The following is a 24,121-nucleotide window of genomic DNA, read 5'->3' on the forward strand; positions in this document are numbered from 1 at the left end:
TATTCTATATATATACTAGCTGGGCATTACAGCTGTGTTAACGTTGTTACATGAACCTTTTTAATTTCCTGCCATTCATTTTTTTTCTTTGTTTCTGTGCAACCTTAGGATGCTGCGAGTGACGTTTCCTTTGTGTATGTGGGTGTGTGGAGAAAGAGAGAGGGAGGAAGGCGGCCGGTTGGAAAGGAGATGCTCGGCAAAGCTCCCTGGTCAGGGAGGGAGACTGGAGGAGACGGGGGTAAGCTGGGCTCCGACGCCCGTCCAGAGCGATGGAGGGGAGGAAGATGGAAAGAAAACACAGCCTAGGATCAAACACATGAGGGTGTGCTGAGCGGTGCCCGTTCAAAACTTCTCCTTGTTTAGCAGGAGAGAGGTGAAGGGTGTTGACATGTTAAGTGGTCGCAATTAGGCCTGGGAGTTAACACCTTATTAAGCGGGACTGGGGACAGTTGGCACCTCCGCGCCTCTGTGTCTGCGGGCTCGGCCAAGACAGCAGTGCAAAGAGGCTCGTTCCCAGGCTTCGGGGCTGCGCTGTTCGTTTTTGACATCAATAAAACTCTCCTGGCTGCCGGGCAAGGCAGCAAACCCTGCGAAAGGCGAAACGGGAGTCCTTCGGCAGCCAGTGCAGGCAAGGGCTGCAGCCCGGCGCCGGCTTCGGTGGCACCCGGTGTCCTCCCCAGTGTTTCCCTCCCTCCGGCCAGCTTTGCCGCGGAGCAACGGCAGCTCCCGGGGCAGGCGCTGCCTTGGCTCAGGTTTTCCGTCGGGATTGCCAGCTCCAGAAGGGAGGGCTTGATCCTGTGCCCACTGAAATCTGGGGCGCAAAGCTCCTGGGAGCTGGGACGCGGGGACCTGGGCGGTGTTACCTTTCCTTACGCTGCGGGACTCCAGCTGATAACGGAACGTGCGTGTGCCAGGCACGTGCCTTTACTTCTCCATCCTCAGATATGGTGATGTTGACGTAGAAGCATCAGGCATCAGAAAATCTAGATGGTGCTGGGCTCTTTTTCTCGTCTTGCACTGTGTTTTCAATTATTTGCAAGCAAAGGGCTAGAAAATACGCTTAAAATTATTTTTTTAAAAAAATGTGAGATGGTTGTGGCATAGGAGGGGTGCTGGAGCATGAGCTTGAAGGGGAACACCAAATAGCATAAGGCCCATGGCACAACTGTGTGTGCCAGTCAGGCTGCCCGGAGTCGCCCTGCTCTTTATTTTCTGCATTATTAGTTTGTGTAGTGTTAAACATTGAATGATAAGTGGAACCCTTTTGGGATGTCCACCCCCCCACACCACTGCAACAGCCGCTCAGCCCGAGCAAAGGAACTGGCCAGGTCTGAGGCTTTTTTTGTACATCGGATCGCAGCTTCGGACCCCTTTCCTACAAAACTTGCTGGGAGGCTGCAACCAGCCAGGAGCTGGTCCGCAGCTGATCAACCGTCCCTGGGCTTGCTGTGGAGGTGACAGCCTGGGGGAAGGGTTCATCCCTCAGCGACTGTATGGGGGAGAGAAGGACGCTGGCCCATGGACATGACTGCTATGTTCTGCTTTTTATTGTGATTACTAGGGTGTACATCCCCGAGAGCCTTTCCCAAGACTCAGCCCCTGTTCAAGTATTTGCCCATTGGCTTTTAGTGGCCTCGTTTGACCCATTCCCTGATTCGACCCATTCCCTGATTCAGCCCATTTGGGTTTAAGTTTTGCTATGAGAAATTCACGGCATGCTGCTGGACTTCCTTGGGTTGTTGCCCCGTTTGGAGGGCAAAACCCTGGCTGGCCAGAGGGATGGGGATGAGGACTTCCCTGGTGCAGACCCTTGGTGTGGAGCAGGATGCGGCCCACTGGGCTGGGGATATTTCGGAGCTGGACTCTCTTCCCCAGCCTGGCTGCACGTCGTTCGAAAGGGCAGGGAGGGACGTTGTGCCCTGTGGAAGGTCAGGGGATGCTGCAGGGCACCGACCTGACGCTGCCTTCGTGGCCCCGGAGGCTCTGGCTGCACTGCGGGGAGCAGAGGCAGGGGGATGGGATCTGCAAAGCCAGAGGGCTTGGGGAGGCAAGGAGCGAGGGGGTAGGATTCACCTCCCCAGGGCGAGAGTCCTGCCCTGTGTCGCATGGGGACTCTGCAACTTGGACCTGTGCCTGGTGGGTCCCTGTGCAGTGCTGTGAGCCCGTTGCCCGGCCTCTGTCCTGGCTTCCCCCTGTCCCTGCTGTGCCATGGAGGGGACATGGAGGAGCGAGAGCAGTGTGTCTGTAAGCTCCCTGCGGAGACGACGTGTGTGATCCTTCCACGGTAACACAGATTGCAGTCAGTGGGGCCGCAGGGGATGCCGGAGCATTCCGCCTCCAGCCGGGCACTGCACAGGATGAGCTGTGCCTGCCGGGATACCCCAGGACACAGCAAGGAGATGGGATTTTCCTAAGCTGTTGATGGCTGGCATTCCCAGATGCAGCCGGGGAACGCTGGTTTGGCACCCAAGGATGCTTCCAGCCCCCTTCCTTGCACGGTCCTTGGGGGGAACGGCTGCACGGCCTGGGCTTGGGGTGAGGTAAGTCCCTGCTTGGACAACCCATTGTGCTGGTCTGCTCCAGCCTCTGGTGCCATCTCCGCACCATCCTCTGCCCTTTTCCCTGCTTCCTCCCCTGCTTCCCTTGCTTGGGAAAGGGATAGATTTGCTGGCCTCTGAGTGAGCCTATGACCTCACTATTGTCACTGTGGCAAAGCAGCGTGACGTCACAGCGCTGCAAATTTGGAGGAGGAGCCTCCTGGCAGGCGTGAACACGCGGGAGAGGCGGGCGCGCCGGCTACGAGGGGGGAAACCATTTAACTGAATCAGAATGGAGCAACGTCAAAAACTGAGACGGCATTAAAGATAAACTGCTGTAAATGTAATGGTTTTCAATGTTTGCTTTTATGTGACAGCTGCTTTTAAAAGCTGGCGGCTCTCCAGGCGGCGAGAGCCATGGGTTAGCAGAGCGGCTGGTCCTCCGGCAGCACGGCATGCCCTTCAGAGAGAGAGGCTCTCCAGTGCGGAGAAGATGCATTTTTGTGGTTCTTGTGGTTCCCTGTGTTTTTTGGGGGAAGGGAAGAGGCAACTGGAGCACAGATTCACGGCTCGAGCGTGCTCCGGGGCCAGCAACTGAGACCGGGAGCGTTTGTGCTGCCTGTATCAGCGCGGTGCCCGCAGCCTTCCCGCCATGGGTGCTGCTGCTGGGGTCCCGAGGGGAGCCGGGGCAGCTGTACCCCCTCTCACTGGCGCTGCCGTGGCTGCTGGCTGCAACGAAGGCATGTGCTCCCTAATGCGGTATCGCTCGGCTCCTGTGCTCGCTTTCAGCTGGCTACCCCGCGAGCGATGGGGCAGGAGCGATGGGGCAGGAGCGATGGCCCCGTCCCCTGCTCACTGGGTCAACGTGCGGAGCCCTGGGGCCGGGGTAGCCCAGGACATCGGGGTTTTGCTGTAGCCTGAGGTTTTCATGTCTGCTGCTTTGGCACGGGGCTGCATGAAGGCATCTTTTACCCTGACAGCAAACCCATGGTGACAGCTACCGCGAGGGGTAAGATTAAAACCAGATGCACCCCTCTTTCTCAAACGCTAGCTGAGCCAGAAACAGCCCTCTGGGGACGGATCGTCTGGGAAGGGCTTGGATGCGCTCCTTCGCCCGCGCTCGGCCTCCGAGCACGAAGGCACAGCTAAGCCCCAGGCGAGGCGGTGCCCTGCCAGTGCTGCCTGCCGCCGGGCAGGAGCGGGCAGCCCCCGGGGCCCTCGCCTGACAGGCAGCATCGCCTGGAGCTCGCGCACGGCCCCGGCTAACTAGAAAAGACATCTTTAATTAGAAAAAGGCAGCGCGTAGTATGTGTGGCGCCTGCTTTTAAAGGGCTTTGCGTGTTGTCTTCGTTATGGGTGTGAGAATGCAGCTCGCTCTCTTTTTCTTTTAGAACAAATTAAGGACACATTTCACCCATCAGGAGATGAAATGAAATACGAGCGGGGAGCGAGCGTGCCTGGCAAGCTCCCTTGCCCAGTCCAGCCTCATCCCTTGCGCCTCCTCCACCCTGCCCATGGCAGGCCCGGCGGCGGGCAGGTGCTGCCGGGCTCCTACGTCCCCTGCCCGCAGGCAGGGTGCCATCCCCTGCATGCCATCCCAAGGGCCCTGCGACCTTCCCGGCTGGCCTGGGCTGTTCCTGCGCCGGGGTGGTGCTGCCCAGCCGCGGGTGGGCAGGGGGATGCGCGGCGCTTTGGGGCTCCCATAGGGTTGGCTTGGGTGGAGGTGTCCATGGCTGGAGCGGCCAGTGGGGCCTGAAGACCTCGGCGGAGCTTTGATGAGAGGCAAACGCTTCGTGGCAGACCGAGGTCTGTAAGGTGGCGGGATTCCCCTCCTCAGGGCGCCGGCTGCAGGGATGCACCCTTCATAGGTGCCTGCTTTTCCACCTTTTTTTTTTATTTTTTTATTTTCCTGCTGCTGGATTTGAACTTCCCAAAGAAGCACCAGGGTGAAGGAAGGGACGGGGAATAAATCTGGTCCCATGAACAGTTTTGATGTTGGTGCTCTGTAGCGAGTGGTTCCGACTTGCCGCGGGGCAGGGACGGTGCAGACAGCTGCCATCCTCGGCTCCGCGAGAACCACGGCAATCAGAACCGGGAGAGCTGTGCTCCGTGGCGGTGCCGGGCTGTGCCGTGCCGCTGGGGCTGAGCACGTGAGCGCGGCTGGGGAGAGACGCTGCAGCCAGGAGAGCTGGCGGGGTGGGTGCTGCGGGGGTCCGGCTGCGGGAGCTCTGGCTGGGGGCACAGGTCCGCCAAAGCATCCTTGGGGCAGCCGTGGAGGGGCTCCAGCCCCCAGCGCTGCCGTCCTGGTCCTCATTTTGACCGCAGAGCATCAGAACTGTTGAAGCCTGAGAAAAAAAACCCCGGTGCAGCCATCCCTCCCCCTTCAGTAATCCTTTCTGTGAGCTGGATTTAGGGATTCACTGTGGCATTAAATGCAAATAACGAACAAGTCGGTTTTGCAGCAAATGGGGGAGGAAAGCGAGTATGGGAAAGGAGTTTCTGTGCAGTAACGTAACCGTAGCTCGGAGGGGCCCACGTCTCTGCGGTGTGTGTCTCTCTCTGCGTGCCTCTATTTTCCTCTTAATACTCGTGGACTGCTGGCTTGTAACGTGACGACTTTTAAACGTCAATAATGTATTGAATAACAGTGTAAGAAACTGGGGGAAGCGTTAACTCTTTCCCTAGCTGCAGCTGTGGTCCCGTGGCCGGGGCTGGGGAAGATAAAAACTCAGCCCTGGGGAGAGTCCCTCATCTTAAGATTGCTCCCCAGCCGCAGAGGCGAGAACAACGGGCACCTTGTCCTGCCTTGTCTGCTGTTGGGCTGGCTGATGAGTGCAAGGTAGTGGTTTTCTCCCAAAACGGTTGAATGAACTAGGAGTTTATCAATGCAGTCACATTAAGTGACAAGGCGTCGCTCGCTGTTGAAATTTGGCATATCTCGGATTTTTATTTTTTTTTCTTCCTGTCCTGGTGACTGAGGAGCAGCTTTTAGCACTTCCAGAAAGGATGTTCCCCACCTGCGAAGTGCCTCTGCCTCTCATCTGTACCTACCCAGCTGGGACCACTTCCCACGTCAAACTGGTGTGTGCTCCCACCCTGTCCTTGTCACCATCTCCTGCTCACCAGGGCAGCGGTTCCCTCTTTGCAGTTCCTTGGTGTTGAATGTAATTTTTTTCCCCATCATGGAGACTTCCCTGCTATGGAGCCAGCTCTCCGGCAGCACTGAGGAATGGCCAATACCAGCAAGCAGCAGTTGTTTTGTAAATTTGTAAGCGCTAATGCTGAGGAAAGGGCTATTATAATCACTAAATCTGTGCTTTTCTAATTAAAGGCAGAGAATTTCAGCTTTAACATTTGCATCAGGTACCCCGGCTGGAGGGTGGCTCTGCACAGAGCGGTGCCTGGCACCTGGCTCGTGCTTGGCTGAAGAGCAGCAGTGCCAGGGCTGATGCAGCGTTTCCCCCGGAGCGATGAAAGTCGAGTTTCATAGTGGTGCCCGCCATGCGTGGGTCCGACAGAGACCTGCTGTGGTGGGAGCACCACGCCGAGGCCCCGGGCTCGCCCTCCTCCTCCTGCCATCCCCAGAGCACCTCGGCACGAGGGGACTGATGTGCCCACTGACCACATTGTTCGGTGCTTGCTCCGCGTGGGAGAACACAGCTCAGCACTGTCCCCTTCACCCTGCCCAAGCTGGTGCTTTTGAAACGGTGGCTTCTGAAATGGGCTTATGCGTTTTGAGCTTTGCTTTAGCAAACCACACATCTTCCCAAGCCAGCTTTTATTTGTTTGAGATTTGCAAAGCGTGGCCCCCACTCTGGGGCTGCTGTTGAGGAGAGGGGAGCAAGAGAGCGGCTTGGTGGGCGTTGGGCAGCCAGCCTAGGTCAACCCTATCCGTCCCCGGCGGCTGGGGGTCCTCGCTGCTCCCTGCCACCTCCCCCTGTTCAGGGACAGGGCTCAGCACATCCCCTTGACCCAGTGTTCTGGAGAGTGAGCTGGCTTTCCAGTTCCTCCTGCCCAGTTGCATTTCAGTGTGCCCCGTAGCATAGCGGGATGGCATGGGATGGTGGGTTCGGGCGTTTGGTGAGAGCAGAGAAGCTGTGCCCCCCTCCTGGCACCCTGTCCCATGGCTACCTGCCCCGCTGTGGGATCGTATCGATAGCAGGAGCCTTTGTATAAATGCTGTGAAGGTGTTGGAAGGTGGTAGATGGGGATGGCAGCAGCGGCGCTCATCTGGGTGACACAAGCGGGACTCGCTCTGCAGCCTCGAGGTGCGATTTCCTCCTCTCTTCCTGGGCCCCATTTGCTGTGCTCATGAACACTGTGCTGGGGATGGCTTCCAGTTCATTTTCCATGTTCCTTGGAAAGCCCCACAGCTACTGATGTGTCCGCTGGGTAACACAAATACATCTGATGTTACCGCTGGACCGGCATCGTCTCGCCTCTCCTTTGCTGTTCTCAGGGAAGTTTCTAAAGCCCTATAAAGACGGAGGCCCCGGCTCCCCGCCGATGTAAATCAGCGGCGCTTCTCCGGCTCTGCTCGGAGCGGCACCGATGTACGTGCGCCGGGAGCAGACAGCCTGTTCCTACACGCTCGCTGCGTACCCTAGCCCCACGACATCTCCCCATGGCGTCGCCCCACACACCCTGCTCGCCTGGGTGCTGCTGTGGGGAGGGGACTGCAGGGGACACAGCTGGGAATGGTGTTGGGAACTGTCTGAGATGAGCTGGTTTCCAGCCAGCATGACTTTGGCTAAGTACTGTGGGGGACCCCCTCCTCCCGTTTGGCCTCAAGGAGAGGAGGGAATAAAAAAAAAAAAAGGAAAATGTTGGTTTTGTTTTGGCTGGGGAGCTGGAGCCACAAGGAATGTCGGGTAAACCACAGCTCGGGTTACCCTCTTCCAGCGCACGGCGTGACGCTCCGGCTGGGCGGCAGAAGGGGCTTCTCTCTCCTCGCCCCTCTCATACAGAGCACAAAGTAAAGCCCAGCCCTGGCCCGCAGGAGGTCTGCAGAAAGAGGGATTTCTGCCAAGAAGTGGCAGCCCCCAGGCAGGATGGAGGCTGCTCGCTCCAGGTGGCAAATGGGGCTCTCCGGGAGCAGAAACCAGTACAGGTGGCACCAGGAGACCAGTGCTCTCCCTGCTATCTGCTGCGACCCGCTCCCTAAAACGGCCAGGGCTCTGTTTTGACTCTCGGTTTTGAGGGATTTGCTTGTAGGCGAAACCTCCCAAGGAAACCGGAGCTATGGGGGGGAGCGCTCAGGCAGGAAGGAGGTGTTCTCCTCCGATGGATGCGAGTGGGATCTGGACCTCCTGAAGAATGACCCTGGAGTCGGTGGTTCCTGGAGTGAGCTGATGGGTGTGCTTTTGGACACCCTATGCCGGGCACCCTGACTAGTGCCAGAGCTTGTACTAGTCGGGACCCTTGGAGATAGCACAGGTGGGCGCTGGTATCGCAGGGGACGGGGGCTTCACCTTTGTACGTTATCCCCCGTGATGCAGGGGACCTCACCAGACCAAATGCTTGGAGACCAGCTCCATGTAGGATTGGTGAAAGCTCATGCAGAGCCTTAGGTATCCCACTGAGACTTTTCTGTTGAAGAACAGGTATTTTGGCATAGGACACAAGAAGAAACCTTTTCTCTAGAGGTGTACTAAATGCAAAGCCGATGGGGACCGGTTTTCCTTGGTTAGGAGCCCTGCGTGTTCGTGGTGCAGAGATTTCAGCTGAGGGGCTGTTTCAGTGCCAGAAGGGAGGAGGAGGATTTTATACGAAATGCTATAGACTTTTTCCATCGCGATAACCTTAATTCAATGCGGGTCATCTACGGCACATCCCTGGGGTAGGCAAGGTTATAAGGCCACAGTAGCTGTGCCACCCAGCGCAGGAGAAGCACTAAATCTTTCTCCTGATGTACAGGCACTGTGTGTGTCCATCCAGGTTGGCTGCAACGTGGAGAGGGATCTCGTGTCGCAGGTACAGGCTGTCTTAGACACAACACTTGGCTCTCCGTGGTGTGACATGGTGGGTGACAGCAGGGACACACTGTGGGAGAGCTTTTCCGTTGTGCAATGCAATCCTAGAGGGGAATAGGGTCTCGTAGAGGGGAGCAGGACCTCATCGGCTGCTGCCCCGTTGTGGGTGAGCAGGCAGGGGGGAGGCAGGAGCATAGGCAGGGTCCGAGGAAGGTCTCCTGAGCCGTGGGATGTGGCATCCAGCCTGGGAATGCTCCCCCCCCCCCGCCTTGGGTGCCACTGAGAGCTTTTGGAGAACGACGGCAGGGACCTGAAAGCCCATTTTCAGCAACGGAGAAGCAAGTTGTGTTATTCTTTGGTCTCCAAAATGACCGACTTCAGAGGGGACAGCTTGAGAGGAAGGAAGGAAGACCTGAAAGGGGAGCAGGAAGTTCCTGAAACGCGAGAGCAGCCTTCATCCCGATGTGCTGAGCCTCTCCTCTCCTGACGCTTTTGGCTGAGCACTAAGTGGTGTTAAATCTTAACTGCAAAGTCTTTTGAAGTTCAGATCTTCCCTCCTGGTAATAAATCCAGCCGTGGCAGTTCCTGAGCTCTTGGTGTTGATCTTCGGAGTTTACCGTATCCTCTCACATTTGCTTTTGTTGGGTCTATTCTGACTCTTCATCAGTGCAGGGACCCCATGGATCTGTTGGTGATGGGCATGTCCCCCGGCGGGGGTGGCTTAAGGTGCAAAGCAGCTTAAAAGCACAGGAGCTATGAGCTCCTGGGGGGAGCAGAGGACCCAGGGTGTGGGTCCTACAGGTTTTGTAGGCTCCTTAGGTGCTGTGGCTGAGCATGTCCCCACGGTGGGACAGGGGACGCAGCCTCCTGCAGAGCCGACCGTCAGAGCGGCAGACACGGGGCGGCAGCTGGAGGCGGCCGGGGAGACAGTGAGGCGGCAGGGCTTAGCGCCGGGAGCCGGGGCTCGCTGCGGCCGGGGCTCAACCTCTGCCGAGTGCCGGAAGGGGAACGCCATGCCTGGGGGCTGCGGGATGTGCTTTGGGATTTTCCCCAAGGAGAGAAGGGGGATCTGGACAAAACCATTCCGCACAACAGGTTTCTGGCTGGAGAGGGCAGTGATGAGATTTGCAGTGCCCGGGATGGAGGAAAGGGCTCTGCGATCATGAAGATGCGGGGTGGCAGGATGACACTGCAGGCAGCTGCCCGCCTGCCAGCATTGCTTTATGCCGGCACCGGCAGAGAGGTGGCATAAGCTGCCTTGCGGCTCTGGAGCTGGCTGATGCCTCGCAGCGTTTCTTGCTGATTCAAGGGCAGGCAGGTGGGGATGACTTGACGGGGCTGGAAGTTTTGATAAAGATAGCATGGTTTCCAGCCTGGCGGATTAAGCTGGGGCTGGACATGCTCCGTGTGAGCGCTCCCAAGCATGCGCCTTTCCCAGTATTTCCCATGGCCGGAGCTACTGTTGAGTGACTGTGGAATTAAAGTATCGTTTGCAGTTTTCTACATTCCAGAGTGGTGTCAGGTTTTGGCGGAGGGCAGGCTCTGTGTGTGCCTGTGTGCTCCGCTTGGCCTGCAAGCCCCCGAATATCTCGGAGGCCACGCACATCACTGTCGTCCTTGCAAACTCCTGCTCGACTGAACTGACGGGGATGCGTAGGAGAGCCAAACTGAGGGCAGGAGGTGGCCGAGCCTCCCGGCTGGTTGGCTGGACAACGCGTTGCCCCCAGTCTAACACTTATTTCCAAAATAAAAATTTCACCCCAGCAACTTATATTCATTTTCACAGGATTTTGAACGATGGGAAGATTGGAATCCAAATAAACCCAACTGCCCGTGGTTTTCAACATCTCGTACTCCCCCAGCATCAAGCGGGTGGTTGTCTCCAGAAAGGCTGGCCACAAAACGTAACCGAAATCCCAGTCTAAACCCCAGTTAACTCCAGCAAAAAGAAAGAAGGAAGTTGTTGTTTTGCAGCAGCCGATCCATCTGCTACCCCTTGTGGGGCCGGGGCCGGCTACGAGAAGCCAGCGGTGCTGTGGCTTTGGGTGCCTGCCTCCGTCTGCGCGGCAGGGTTAAACAAATATCAGCACTGGATTTATATAGCAGTGGAGGATCTCAAAGCGGTTTGCAGGCTGTAATGAATTAAGCCTCACTATGTTGCTGTGGTTGGGTTGGGATGGCATTCGCAGTCTGTTTTCCTTTTGCAGCGGAGGAAACTGAGGCATGGAAACGTGAGGGGTGGGATTTGTCTGTACAAATAGAGACACGGCGGTGCAGACGTACGTGTCTGGGCTGGGTGTCTGGACTCCCTTCCTTAGATGATGGAGAGAAACGGGCATCGCCAGAGTGTCGTTGGCTGGTGTGAATGGGTGTGTAAAACAGAGGAGAGGAATGGTGTCTTTGGAGATACCCCCGTCTTGCCATTGACTGGAGCAGATGCGTCCGTTGCAGACATGGTAAGGAAGATGTCAAGCCTGTGCCTGCTGATACTTCTCAAGTGACATACGAAATCTCCAGCAGAAATGGCTCTGTCATGAACCCGGTGTGTGTTTTAGTTGTCTTCCTCCACAGAGGCCTTGGCTCGCCTCACCTCAGCTTTGGGCCAAGGAGAATGTACTTGCTGTTAGGGAAGTAAACTTGCAAAGTGATCTCGGTAGAGGCTGCTTCAGCCCATCTCCATTTCCTTATCCCACATGTCCATGATGCCCACCCAGGCCCTTTTCCTGTGCAGCGTTCTCCTGGCAACACTTGAATTCAGCAGGACATGGCCTGGAGATGTGCATGGGACCCTATTTCTGTTGGTGGAAAAGGTGCTCCTAAGTCATCTTTCATGTGAACCATGGGGTTGCGAGGATGCAAAGAAGAGATCTGAAGCAGACAAACCTTTGTGTTTGTGCTGGAGCAGCTCCGGAGGCCTCCCATACCCCGTGGGAGTCAGTTGTAGATACCAAAATACAGTATTAGGTTGTAGGGCTCTTGTATCCTTATGAAGAGTCAATCAAAAGTGAGATTAACTTGCTTTAAGATGAGCAAAGATTTCTGTCTGAACAAGGGGAAAGAGAAAAGTCCAGCACTGTCCAGCAGAGATGAATGTGTAGGGCGGAGATGTCTCTCTCTCCTCCACCGGACTAGTGAGGCATCTCTAGAGGCTTCCTCCTGATTCTTCACATCCACTGACTTCTCCTGAATGAGACAGGACACATCAGGTGTTGAGCTCCTTCCATGGCATTGTGGTGCGGTAGTCAATATTCCAGCAAGGTCTCCAAGGCTGATTTGGAGATCGAGACATCCTTAATCACCATATTCCTCAGACAGACACCTCTGCTATGTACTTAATCGGCTGCATGGCTTTGAAGCGACTCAGATGGTATCTCCTATGGACTGTTTACCATTGTGGTGTGGCTAGTTCATGGGAGGGATGTTGTGAAGAGTTAAGTAGGTAGTTTGTATATTTGTTTATATACATATACATACACAGCAGTGGTTGGAGAAGGAAATAAAAACCAACTGCACTTTCCTCCTGGCGCTCAGATTTGGGAGATGAGAGAGGTTCTTTGGTGATGTGATTATTCCACTAGCATCCTCCCAAGAGATCCGTCTCATTCATGTCCTCTCCTTGGAGCATCTGTGGAGGCAGCCTCTAACTAGCCTGCCCGCAAGGCAGAGAGGCAACCGCCCAGGTCTTCTTTGAAACGCTTCCCTCTGGTTAAGATGCATGGACTGCCAAGGTCTCTTTTGTTCTCAGAAACACTGAATAATGTAGAGGTTTTCCTCCAAAGATGCCTGCTCAGTGTGGATATTTAGAAACACCCCTCATGCATAGCACGGTGCCGTGTCAGACGCTGGGAATGTTTTCTTATCCCTTTGGTATGTCATTCATGGTAGGATGATGATTCACTCGTAGGATATGACTTTGGGGTAGAGCTTTGGTTATCTCCAAGCCCATCCAGCCGCCTAGCTGGGGTGAGAAGCTCCGTTGTGACGCTTCCTCAGTGCATCTCATTAGAGCACCGCAAAACCGAGGTCTGACATGCCAAGGTTCCTCCGAGTGAAGCGGATGAGCTCATAACACGGGTGCCATTGGGTTTGCCCGGTGCCGAGCGCACGTTCCAGACTCTTGACTCATTTCCCAGGACCGAAGCGCGCAGCCCACAGTCTAACCCCGCTTTCCCCAGCATGCCTGAGGTTATGAGGGGAACAATAGAAGGAGAGGACCCTCTTGGATTTCCTCTCTTGATATTTTTCTCTGCATTCATATTCATTCTCGCCATTTCTATTTTTAAATTGTTTTCTTGTGCAATCTGTGTGGGTATGTGCTGCTATATTTAATACTTTGCTAGTATCAGATTTTGCTTTCAAGGGCTTTCAAAACAAAAACAATAAAAATAAATCCTCTTGCAAGAGGTCACTGAGGTGGAATGGTTTTTTCCCAAGTGCTGACACGCTTTGGACTTCTCCCTGCTCCCTGTTCAAGCTCATTTCCCCCTTGCCAAGGGGCCCTTTTCCCCCATCAGCTGTCCCCGTGCCCAGCGATGAAGGTGACACGTGGTGCATGGTGCTCCGGGCGCTCGGCTGTGGGCGTGCAGGGCTGGGTGACTGAGTGACAGGTGACTTTTGCCTGTCGTGGAGGGCACAGAGGGTGCTTGTGCGGAGCAGTGCCAGAAGCATCCGTCCTTAGTCTGCTGCTCTTGCACGACTTGTGCATCCAGGCTCCTTGATTTTGGGAGCTCATTGGTCCCTTAGCCTGAAAACGTCTCTTGGTTTTTAATATCAAGGTTTTGGACCATCATGGCAAATCCGTCTCCAGCTTCTTTCAGACACCGTTGGTTTCTGCTGGAGAAGCTGGTAGGTGCAATGAACCACTGGACCGCACCAGTTGGCCAGCCCAAGCAGATAGGAAGCCGTTCGCAATCCCAGCTGGAATTGTCCCATCAGGAGTCCCCCAGCCCACTGCTCCAGAGCTTCTGCGTGGAAGCTGGGGCAGAGATGACCTGGAGAAGTCCTGCTGTTGTCCTGGCCCGCCCAGATCTCTGAGTGCAGGAGGACAGTGGTCCTGGCTTCCCTGCACAGCCGTGCAAGTTGCCTGGCACTGTCCGGCAGGCATCGTGGAAGCGGCTGTGCTCTATTCGGAATTTCCCAAAGTTGGGTTACGTAGGAATTGAGGCTCCCACTGCTCTTTTTTATTTTTATTAGCCAAACTATTTAAGCAGCAGAATTGTTTGCAGAAGCAAAGCACTTTGGTCCCCGAATCGTTGAGCTTCCGGTTTCCATTCGCTCTCAGTAGGACAGCGATCATGTGCTAAAGCCCAATTAATCATTAAGAAGATATTTGAGGTTTAGCAGCTGTGTTATAAGATACAGTTTTTACTGGTTTCAACCTCAGTTAAATATGTTTTTAATAGTGGATGGTATTTAATTAAACATAAAATAACAGAGGCTTATTAAATCTAGAGAGACCTTTCTTAGCGATGGATATTGAATGTTAAGTAAATACCAGTTGGTCATTAGAAGCATATTCAGTGTGGTTTCACAGCTATGTAATAGGCAGGTATCTTATTACCCCTCTACCCAGTTTCAATGAATACGCTCTTAATAATCAATTGCCATTCATTTAATATATAATAATAACTGTCCTATTAGAGCTGAATTAGATCCTTGTAGGAGAAAACAGGGGTAACCTGGTGCTCGCTGGTTCTTTGAGCGTTTTTTGTTTTGTTTCGAGTTGATGGTTCGTTGAGATTAGCTTTTTCTAGGGTCGTTGAAGATTGGATGACACTGGGTTGGATGACGGACAAGTAGGCTTCACATTGTGTTCATGTTGGGACCTGCCCAGAGCCACCACCGCCACCGCGGTCAGCCGGGAGCGGGGCTGCTGGCAGCGTGTGGGGCTGAGCAGAGTCGGCTGCGACCATCCGTCTGGGATGCAGGGGGCTGGCAGAGCTTCGCTGGAGTCTCGGCACGGCGGGTTTGATGGTTGTGGTGTGATGCCGTGAGTCACGGAGTGTACTTTGAGCACTTCTTGGTCTTTCTCTCGGGCAGAAATACATTACACAGGGCTGCAAGGAAGAGGATGAAGCACTGCCATGGGGAAATGCTTTCTTATAGAGGAGGCATTAACCTGCAGAACTTGCTGCCACGCAGTATCTTCAAAGCCAATTCATTAGCTGGTGTCAAAGGAGGATGAGACTCATTTGTGGATGATATGATCAGAAAGAGTCGCTTAGGGCACAGCAGATGTTTCTAATCCATGTTCATGTTTAAGGACAGACCAGCAGCTGGCCCTGTTTCCCAAGCTGTTTCTCATCTCCATGAGAAACAAGTTCTGGTCCCCTGTTTCTCCAAGTTTTTATAGCCTTGTCTTGTGTATCAACTAAGTACTTCCCAGGTTGCAGAGCATGTAGATTGCTGGTGAACAAGAACCCTAAGAGGACTTGAGATGCACCATCCCAACCTTAAAAAGCAAGTTGTTGCAGCAGTTTGAGTGCAGGAGTCTTCTGTTTTATTTTGAGGTCAAGTATGATTTATTTTGCAAGGCCCAGCATGTAGTTGCTGTTCACATTGGTGAGGCATTGCTGCATGGCAGGAGCAGTTTTGGGGTGGGAAATGAGGGCTTGCATGCTTGGGAAGAGCAGGCAGGGCTTTCTCCTTACCAGGGAGAGATGGAGCAACCTGGCAGCTTGGCAGCTGGAGTGGAGCTGGAGGGTTTGGCTCTTGAGAAGGGGCATTGTCCCCTGCCCTGAGACAGAACTTGCTCTGGGAGTTACTGTTTTCCTCCTCATCAGCCTTCAAAATCCCATTTTGTACTTTTGGAGGAATCAATCACAGAATCACAGAATCATTAAGGTTGGAAAAGACCTGTAAGATCATCAAGTCCAACCATCAACCCAACCCCACCATGCCCACTAAACCATGTCCCACAATGCCAAGTCCACATGTTCCTTCAACACCTCCAGGGATGGTGACTCCACCACCTCCCTGGGCAGCCTGTTGCAATGCTTCACCACTCTCTCCATAAAGACATTTTTCCTAATATCCAGCCTGAACCTCCCCTGGTGCAACGTGAGGCCATTTCCTCTTGTCCTGTTGCTTGTCACTTGGGAGAAGAGACCAACACCCACCTCACCACAACCCCCTTTCAGGTAGTTGGAGAGAGCGATGAGGTCTCCCCTCAGCCTCCTCTTCTCCAGACTGAACAACCCCAGCTCCCTCAGCCGCTCCTCATCAGACTTGTGCTCCAGACCCCTCACCAGCTCCGTCGCCCTTCTCTGGACACGCTCCAGCACCTCAATGTCCTTCTTGTAGTGAGGGGCCCAACACTGAACACAGCATTCGAGGTGCGGCCTCACCAGCGCCGAGTACAGGGGCACGATCACCTCCCTGCTCCTGCTGCCCACACCATTTCTGACACAGGCCAGGATGCCGTTGGCCTTCTTGGCCACCCGGGCACACTGCTGGCTCATACTCAGCCGGCTGTCGACCAACACCCCCAGGTCCTTTTCTGCGGGGCAGCTTCCAGAGGAAGCGATAGACCAGGGCTGTGAATGCGGGGGCAGCAGGGAAGGCATGGGCTCGTGTGTGTGCAGTATGTGTGGCCCAGTCGAGGCGGGAAGTGCAACCAGAGCACGTCATTCGATTAAGGTTGTAGGTTTAAAATTATAAATACAGAGGTGGCGGCTTTTAAACAGAAAGAAAACGAATGCTGCAAAGCGTGTTGCCCGTGCTGCAGGCAGCGAGCCTACCTGTGATGGAGGTTTGAGGGTTTGATTTCTGGTGGGGGGCACATCTGTGGAGGGGAAAGCTGGAGCACAGAGCATTTCTTTTCTGGGACTCTGTGGGTAGTCCTATTAGCTTTCTTACAGTAGCACTTCTTTTTTAATTTCTCAGTGCGATTCATAGGCCATAACTTTTAATTTCTCCCCTTGTTAACCCGCACAGCGGTACTGACTCAGTGCTGGAACAATGCATGAGACAGTCAGGAGAAGCAGTGATTCATGCTGCCTGGTGGATGGGATGAGCCCGTCTTCTCTGCTCGCTTATTAATTTCTTCTAGCGCGTGAGTCAGGCTCTCCTCGCCCCCGGGCAGGAAAGCAGCCGTGGTGAGTTTTAAACGGGCAGCAGGGAGGCTGCCAGGTAGGGGCTTCTGCTGGTGGCCACCCTGCTCCCGGGCACTGCCAGCTCTGAGACATCCAGCATGTGCGGAGGGGACATCGCTGTGCCGGCACCTATTGCATCTCCTGCCGGGTCCTGCACAGCAGCGATCCCCTCTCTCGCCAGCTCGGGAGTCTCGCTGCCTTCCCAAGGATTCCCCTGGGCACAGGGGTGAAGTTGGCAAGCTGAGCTCTTGCGTGCTCTCCTGCTGCTCGGTCAGAGGTTTGGAGACAAAGAGAGCCGATTCAGCCAGCTTGCCCTGCACACCTCTCTTGGTGTGTGGCACAAGGCTGGGAGCCCCTTTCCCCACCCTGGACCTGTCCACCAGCCCGCAGGCATGTCCTGACACCCATCCTCCTCTTCGCTGGCGTGTTCAGCAGCGTTACCTGCATGCTTCATCACTTGGCAGAAGCTATGGGAGCAGTAGGACAGAACTGAGACCAAGCAGGTTCATCACATGTGCAGCGGTGGTTACAGAGTGGGCAGCCTTGTGTTCCAGCAGGATCCAGGCCTGGATTGATCCCCAGGATCAGCCCCAGCACCAGGACAGCCCCAATTACAGCTTTGCCAATTAATGGCAGCGACGGGCCCATGAAAGCCGCTGGGCTCCAGCTTTGCAGTAGGTAAAGCTGTGAGAACAAAGGTGGGGGAGCACTCAGGCTGCTGCCTTTGGCTTGCCTTTGACCAGGCAAGCAGCAAAGAAGCTGCACGGTTGCCTGCAGCCTGCGGCAGGTTGCCCAGCGAGTCACTAGAAACGCATCTCTGAAAAGTCAAAGCTTCCCCAAACTTGCAGACATAAGAGCGGTAAGAGGAATGGTGGGAGAGCAGTTTGTGAAGTCCTGGTTAGCTCTGATCTTGGAGGATGCATGTTGAATAGAACACCATGCACATGCATTGTGCCAGGAGCTGCCGCTCCGGGCATTCCGGCTGCCTTCGGGGCCATCAGAAGGATGGGGACGTCGTGGGTGCAGCGGGGATGGCTGTGGCAGGAGGGTCGAGATGACAAGCTCCCAGTCTCAGCTGGACCGTGGTGGTGCGAGTGGGCACCTCGACACATGTGCCCAGGCCAGCCTCACCGAAGGTGTCCTTGGGCCGTGGGGCATTTGAACCGTGGCTCCTGAGGAGCACTGATGATGCCGATCCTGGGGGTTTGGCATCTTCCCGAGCTTTGGCAGCATTGCAAGGGGACATGCAAGGGAAGGCATCAAGATGGGTTTCTCCCATCTGGCTGGCACCGTTCTGGCAGAGAAATCTCTTACAGAAGGACTTCCCAGAAGTTGTGCTATCTGTCCTTGATGTCGGGGTCCTGTGCGGTCCCCGGGAGGATGCAGAGGTGTGTGCCGCACTCTCCCTGCCTGAAATGAGGGCGAATCGATTCCCTTCCGCAGGCGAGGAGCTGCTTGGTCGCCAGGTTGTTCACGCAGCCAAGAAATGTCCTTGTTCGGAGTCACCCTGGCTGTTGAGTCGCCCTCCCTCACCCAGAGGGTGGGCGCCGGGGCTGCCGTACCCCTGCCTGCATCTGGCTGCCGGGGTGGGCTGGGGGCACACCAGGCAGCTTCGCATCGCAAGCCCCAGGCAAGGGGCATCACAGCCTGACCCCGCGGGGGTTCGCTCTGTCTTCCTTTCGTTTTGTTCTGTACCCTCCGCAAACAGCCTTGAGTCTACCCAGCCGCCTTGGCAGGTCTCCCCGCGCGTCCTCCACCCCCGGCCAGCCCAGCCATAAAACCCTCTAATCTGAACAGGCTGGGGCAGAGCAGCACCGCTGCCATCGGGACAACTCTCTGTGTGTGGTTTCCATTTATTGCAGATTTATTTCCCCTGGGTCGCCGTCTCTGTTGTTGCTCACTCCTTGGCTCTGCTTCTTGGGAGCATCCAGCATTTACCTTCTTGCAGAAAGGGGCTTTGGGGGACTGTAACTTCATTGTACGTGTCAATTAGGAAAACACCCTCAGGAATTTCCTTTCTGATGCTGCCTGGCTCTACAATAACCTCTGTCTCCGTGTCTGCCGGCTCCCCAGAGCCCATCCCGCCAAAGCAAACCAAAAGGGAGCCGGGAGCAGGCTCAGCTCCGCAGACTCCTCGAGCTTCTGTTCCAGCTCCCTCTGAGCGCGGAGCCCCATCTCCTTTCCACTTCTCCCGCGCTTCTTGCTCCCTCTCCGGGCGCTGGAGTTTGGAGTTGTTTTGGAAACCGCTGCAACTCTGGCATGACGTCACCACAATTTTGTAGTATCTCTGTCTCCATCCTAGTTAGGCGCTTCCTGCTCTCTGGCTCTCGCTCCGGCTTGCCTGGCGTGTCTACACTCTTTCTTCTCCTCCACAATTCTCCAGGGATTTCTTTTCAACTTTTTTTTTTTTCCTTCCTGCATCTCTTACACAGCAGCTTTTATTTCCCTATTTCTTTTTTCTTGAATTTCCTGTTCTCCCCTCCTCTCCAAAAAGGCCCCTTTTGCCCAAAAACTGCCTTTCCCAATTCATTTTTTTAGCAGGCGGCCATGCCCACTCTGCTGCTGCCAGGGTTCCCAAGGTACCGGGATGCTCCCGGCTGGCTTCTTCCCGAGGGCAGGGGATGGGCAGGGGCACGGGTGACCCCGAACCGCAGCAGTGCCACCGTGGCTGTGGGCACGGGTACAAGGTGGTGGCAGTCGGGCAGGGTCCGGTCTGCAGGAGGGTGTTTTGTGCTGTCCCTCTCTGTGCCGCAGCGGAGCTGTCACCTTCCCTCTCCTCCCCCAGCTCCTCTCCCGCCATCTCATCTTAGCCTGGCTTTTCTTGCACAGCAAATCTTTTGCTTCGCCCTGTCAAGCCCTCTGTCCCCACATCCCCAGCCAAGCCTCCTTGTGCTCTGACGTCCCTGCCTTCATCCCTCCTGTCCCGGCAGCGCCCGTCCCGCTCCCCCCGCGAGCACCCACATCCCTGTGCCAGCCCAGGGCTCCCGTGCCATCCTGGGACCAGCCCGTGATAACCAGCACCGCTGTCTCCTGCCCAGGCGTGGGGAAGTGCATATGCAAGGTTTAATCATGACTCTCGAGCGAGTGTTTGCTGAGCGTGAACAAAATACGATTTATTTCTTTAATTTCTTCCCTTGCAACAGCTTAAACCCTGCCTGATTGCAGGCAGCCTCCCTGGGGCCTGCTGAAGGCATGACTTGCCTTCCTCCTGCCCGCACATCCCGACCGCCGGCCAAAGCAGCAAGATGCTGCGCTTCCCGTGGGAGCAGTCCTAGAAACTGCGCTTTTAAACAAAACATATATATATGTGTGTGTGTGTGTATACCTATGACCTCCCACTGCCCTGCAGGAGCTGGATATTGCTGTACCTGCCTGTAACAAGTGGGTAAACTGAGGCACGCGGTATGAGTGCCAGGAGGGTCGTGTGATCGCGCCATTATTGCGAGACAGACTATTAGTTTTCCATCCTTGGCTGTGCCTGTGGCTTGCCAGGTCATTTAATCTCCGGAGCATCTTTTTCATGTTACTTGGATTAAAATTGGTTTTGGGAAGTGACTGTCTCTTAACGTGTAAATATGCAGTGCCCCATGATGAAGCCCCAGCAAAGATCAGAGGCTTTAATGCAAACTCCTGTTAAGGTTTTGGCTTTTGCTGGGGGTGAAATGGGGTCTGAATGCAGGAGCCTCTTTATCTCAATTCAGTCGGTTCTTCCTCTGGCTTCCACCTCATCACCCCACACGAAGAAGTATGCGCATATTTATGTCGAAGCGACTCCCCATCAGCGCGTGGTGCTTGGCGGACACTTGCGGTCAGCGATATTGGGGTGCTTTTCATTTGCTGCAAGCTTGCGCTGGACGAGAGGTTCTGCATCCTCCCCGAGGTGCCTGGAGTCCGTCTGCCTCCTGTCCCTAAAAAAAACGGGTGAAACAGCAGTGGGTGACCTGGGTAACTCCTTGCAGCAGTGCTGCTGCTGCCTCCGAGCGGACGAGCGGTGGGTGGGCCGGACTGGGGTTACTGGCAGCCCCGCTCGGTGGGTGGTTTGTGAGGACTTTTATGGGACCGACTGTGGGAGCTGGGAAACACGGGACCCTGTTTAGGGCACAAACCCTTCCTTAGGTCAGAGGCTGCCGGCTTCAAAGCAGAGGGCAGCTGTGGTGAGTTTGCACCGAGTGTTAATGCGGCAGGGCTGGTGCTGCTGGGCTGGGAGTCGCAGCGGGGTTAAGGCAAGGGAAGGGGTGGTGAGTTTGTTAGCTCTTCTGGGACAGGGGGAACAGGGTAAAAAGGTCGTTTATTCCTTGTGGAGTATGGAGAGGATTTGGGGGAGAGGAGCTGTAAAGTTGTCATACCCTATAAAAGCAGTTTCTGTCACGAGCGTGGTTTTTGTCGTCCGCTGCAGCTATGAATTCCCAGGATTGCCCTTTGGATGGGGTTTCTGGGCTTTTGTGGCGATCAAGTGTGAGAGGTCAGAGGTGGAGCGAGTGCTTCATGAGAGCCGCAGTGCTGGCGTCCGCGCCAGCATTAAATATGTCCCCCAGTACCATCAGCAACCCCCCGCCCTGGGCTGTGCCTCTTTGGGGTACGGCGGTACCCCAAGCTCCGGTGTATGAGGCTTCTCTGCAGCCTCCGGCTGGGGCCGTACCCTGCGCTGCCCGTCCCAGTGCCCCAGCACCCACAACTTGCCACAACCGGACAGTACGAGTGTACCTGTCAAATATTGTCCTGTGGGTTAGAAGAACCCACCAGTAACTGTTGAGATGTAGCATTAAAGGATCACATCATCTTCACAAACACAGGGCTCCTGCAAGCCTCGGGCTGTTTCCAGCCGTTACCCCGCTTTTGGGGCGGCCGCCCCGGCCCCACTGACCTGCCCTTGCTGGGAAGGAGCCTGTGCGGCTGGGGACCGGGGCCGCTGGGGTGACGCAGGGGTCCTGGTTGAATACCATACCCTTGTTTTCTACGGACAGGTTGAGGTCATTTTGCTGCTCTCCGCCTGTTTGTTTCGGATCGCCACGCTGCCGGTCCGTGTGGGATGCTTTTCTCCAGGCAGGGGCAGATAAACTTGAACAGAGATATTTCCATGGAAGTTGCCTCCAGGTTTGTCATTGCCACTTACCCTGGGGCACCCGCGGAGGCCTGTAATTGCTGGGAGAGGCTTCGGTGGCTGGATAAGAATCTCGGGACAGGCTGCTGCCCTCCCGGCAGGGAGAACCCGGCCGCCCCAGGAGGGAGCAGAGGAGGAGAAGGAGGAGAAGGAGAAGGAAGAAGAGAAGGAGAATAAGGAAGAAGCAGGGGTCCCTGTGCAGCCCTGAGTGTTACGGAGATGGTGAGTGATTTAATACCAGAACTAGGGGGGTACCAAAGAGATTTGCTGGGAAAGAGCTAAAATGAATTCAAGGCAGCTATTTTTTTCACGTGGTTCATGAAGACATTGTGGATCTGGCTGTGATGTAGGCCAGAAGAGTAGATGGGCTCAGCGAGCAACCTGGGGGGCTGCTGGCCTTTGCAGTACGGAGGCGACCGGTGCCCAGACCCCTGCATGCGGGAGGATGCGCCGGAGGAGCGACCACGCCGGAGGAGGGACTGCTCCAGCGGGCATGGCGGCAGCGGGCCGGAGCTGTTGTGGTTCCCCACTCCGAGCAGCGGCTGGTAGGCAGGCTAGTGGTTTGGGCCAATACGTTCTCCTGGTTTTGAAAGCTTCCCCATGCCCACTGATCCGGAGGTGGGCAGGAGCCGGCGGAATGGGGTGAGCATGAGGACATGGGCAGGAACCGCAGGGTGGGGACCAGGGAGTAGGTGCGACAAGGAAGGACCGTGGGTGGCAGGAGGAGGAGCGGCGGAGCCCTGCCCAGCCCTAAAAGCCCCAGCAGCTTTTAGAGATGTGCATTTTGCACGCAGCATGTGTCACCCACCACCTGAGCGGCCGCTGCGTTTCAGCACAGTCCTTCCAATATGCATCACCTGCCACGGGAGGATGCCCTGCGTGAACGTAAGAGTCGCTTTTTCGCGTGCTTGTCGCCTTGCGTGTGGATGCCGGGCTTGGCTGCCCTTCCGCGCGGCGGCCCGGCTCGACTGAAGTTGGCAGGAGTTTTACTGGAGACTGGGTGGAGTCAGCACATCGCCTTTCTCCATGAAGAAGAGGCTGCCACGAAGGTCCTTACGGGGGTTGGGGCCTCTCTGGGCACTTACATCACCCCACCGTTCCAAAGGGATTTTTTAAGCTTGTTTGATTATGCATTAAAACTGGTCCACAGGTCCCGAGTGATGGAGGAGAGGGGACCGGGGGGAATTTCAAAAGGGGCCAGGCAACAGCGAGGTGTGCTGGGTGTTGTGCTGGGCGGCGGAGGGGAGTTTGATTTCTAGCTCTGCAGCATGGCACCTCAGCGTAGCTTATTTTGAAGATTTGCAGAAGAGGGATGCTGGAGCTGAGAGGCTCTGCAGAACCCCTACTGCGAGAAAGAATGATATTTATATAAAATAAGATGTGGGTATTATATCGTCTGTGTTCCTTGCAAGGATTTACCGAGGCTTTATCATGTCATAGACATATGGTTTGCTCTTCGTTTCCTGAAGCTGGTGTTTCAGATGAAGTCGGGTGCGATCTCTGTGGCAGTACGTTTGTTTCGAGCTCTGCTGTGCAGCATTTTTCCAGGCTGACGGGCTGAAATCTCGTCTGCCTGCAGGTGCAGCAGCGGTGTGGGGCACCCAGGGTACCCCACGGTGCCCTGGGCTCTGCAGCCCCTGCATTCACTCTGCATGGCTGCCACCGTCTTGGGGCTTCGTGGCACCTTATGTGGTGTTGTGCATGAGTCCTGCCTAGCTCCGAGTCTGGTCCTTGAAAATGCCATTTTCTGGAGGCCCAAAAAGGAGTAAATAAATAAAAAGGCTGTCGCTGTGACAGCTGCTGGTGATATCACCCACCCTCTGCGCAGGCGTTGGGATCGCTGGGCTCTGCGGCAAGGCATCGGGCTGCTGCCCCATTGCCTGGCTGTGACGCTCCCCGTACCCCGGCACGGAGGTGCTGCCCCGTCCCTGCTGAGCGTGGGGACTGTGCGAGAGTCGCGGGCATTTGAGCAGTGTGTCAAATTTCAAAGAAATTTGGAAGAGCTTCCAAGCACCAAAGGGTTCCTCCGTTTTTGTTCCTCGGTCTCACATCTCTGGGTAAAGCTCACGCGTGCCATTACGTTGAATCCAGGAAGTGGTGGAAGGTGGATGTTCCCTTGTACGAGCTCTTTTGTTCTCTGTGCTGACAGCAGTAATGCCAATAAAACAAATTCTTGTTTTCTGTGTTCATTTGATCTGCTGCAATAACAGCATGTGGAGCTCGTACAGCCCTCCACCTCCCCGGAGCGCTGCGTGAACATGACGTGCGTCTTCTTGCAACCAGTAAATAGCATTTGGGGAGTGAAAAGAAAAACAGAAAGGTTAGTTTGTTATTCTTTGTGATATATGAAAGAGCTGTCAGCTCCATCCTGAAATCATGAATCCCTGGGTATTCCTGGGACAGGGCGAAGGAATGCAT

This window comes from Gavia stellata, chromosome 18 (genome assembly GCF_030936135.1).
Source record: "Gavia stellata isolate bGavSte3 chromosome 18, bGavSte3.hap2, whole genome shotgun sequence".
Lineage (NCBI taxonomy): Eukaryota > Metazoa > Chordata > Aves > Gaviiformes > Gaviidae > Gavia > Gavia stellata.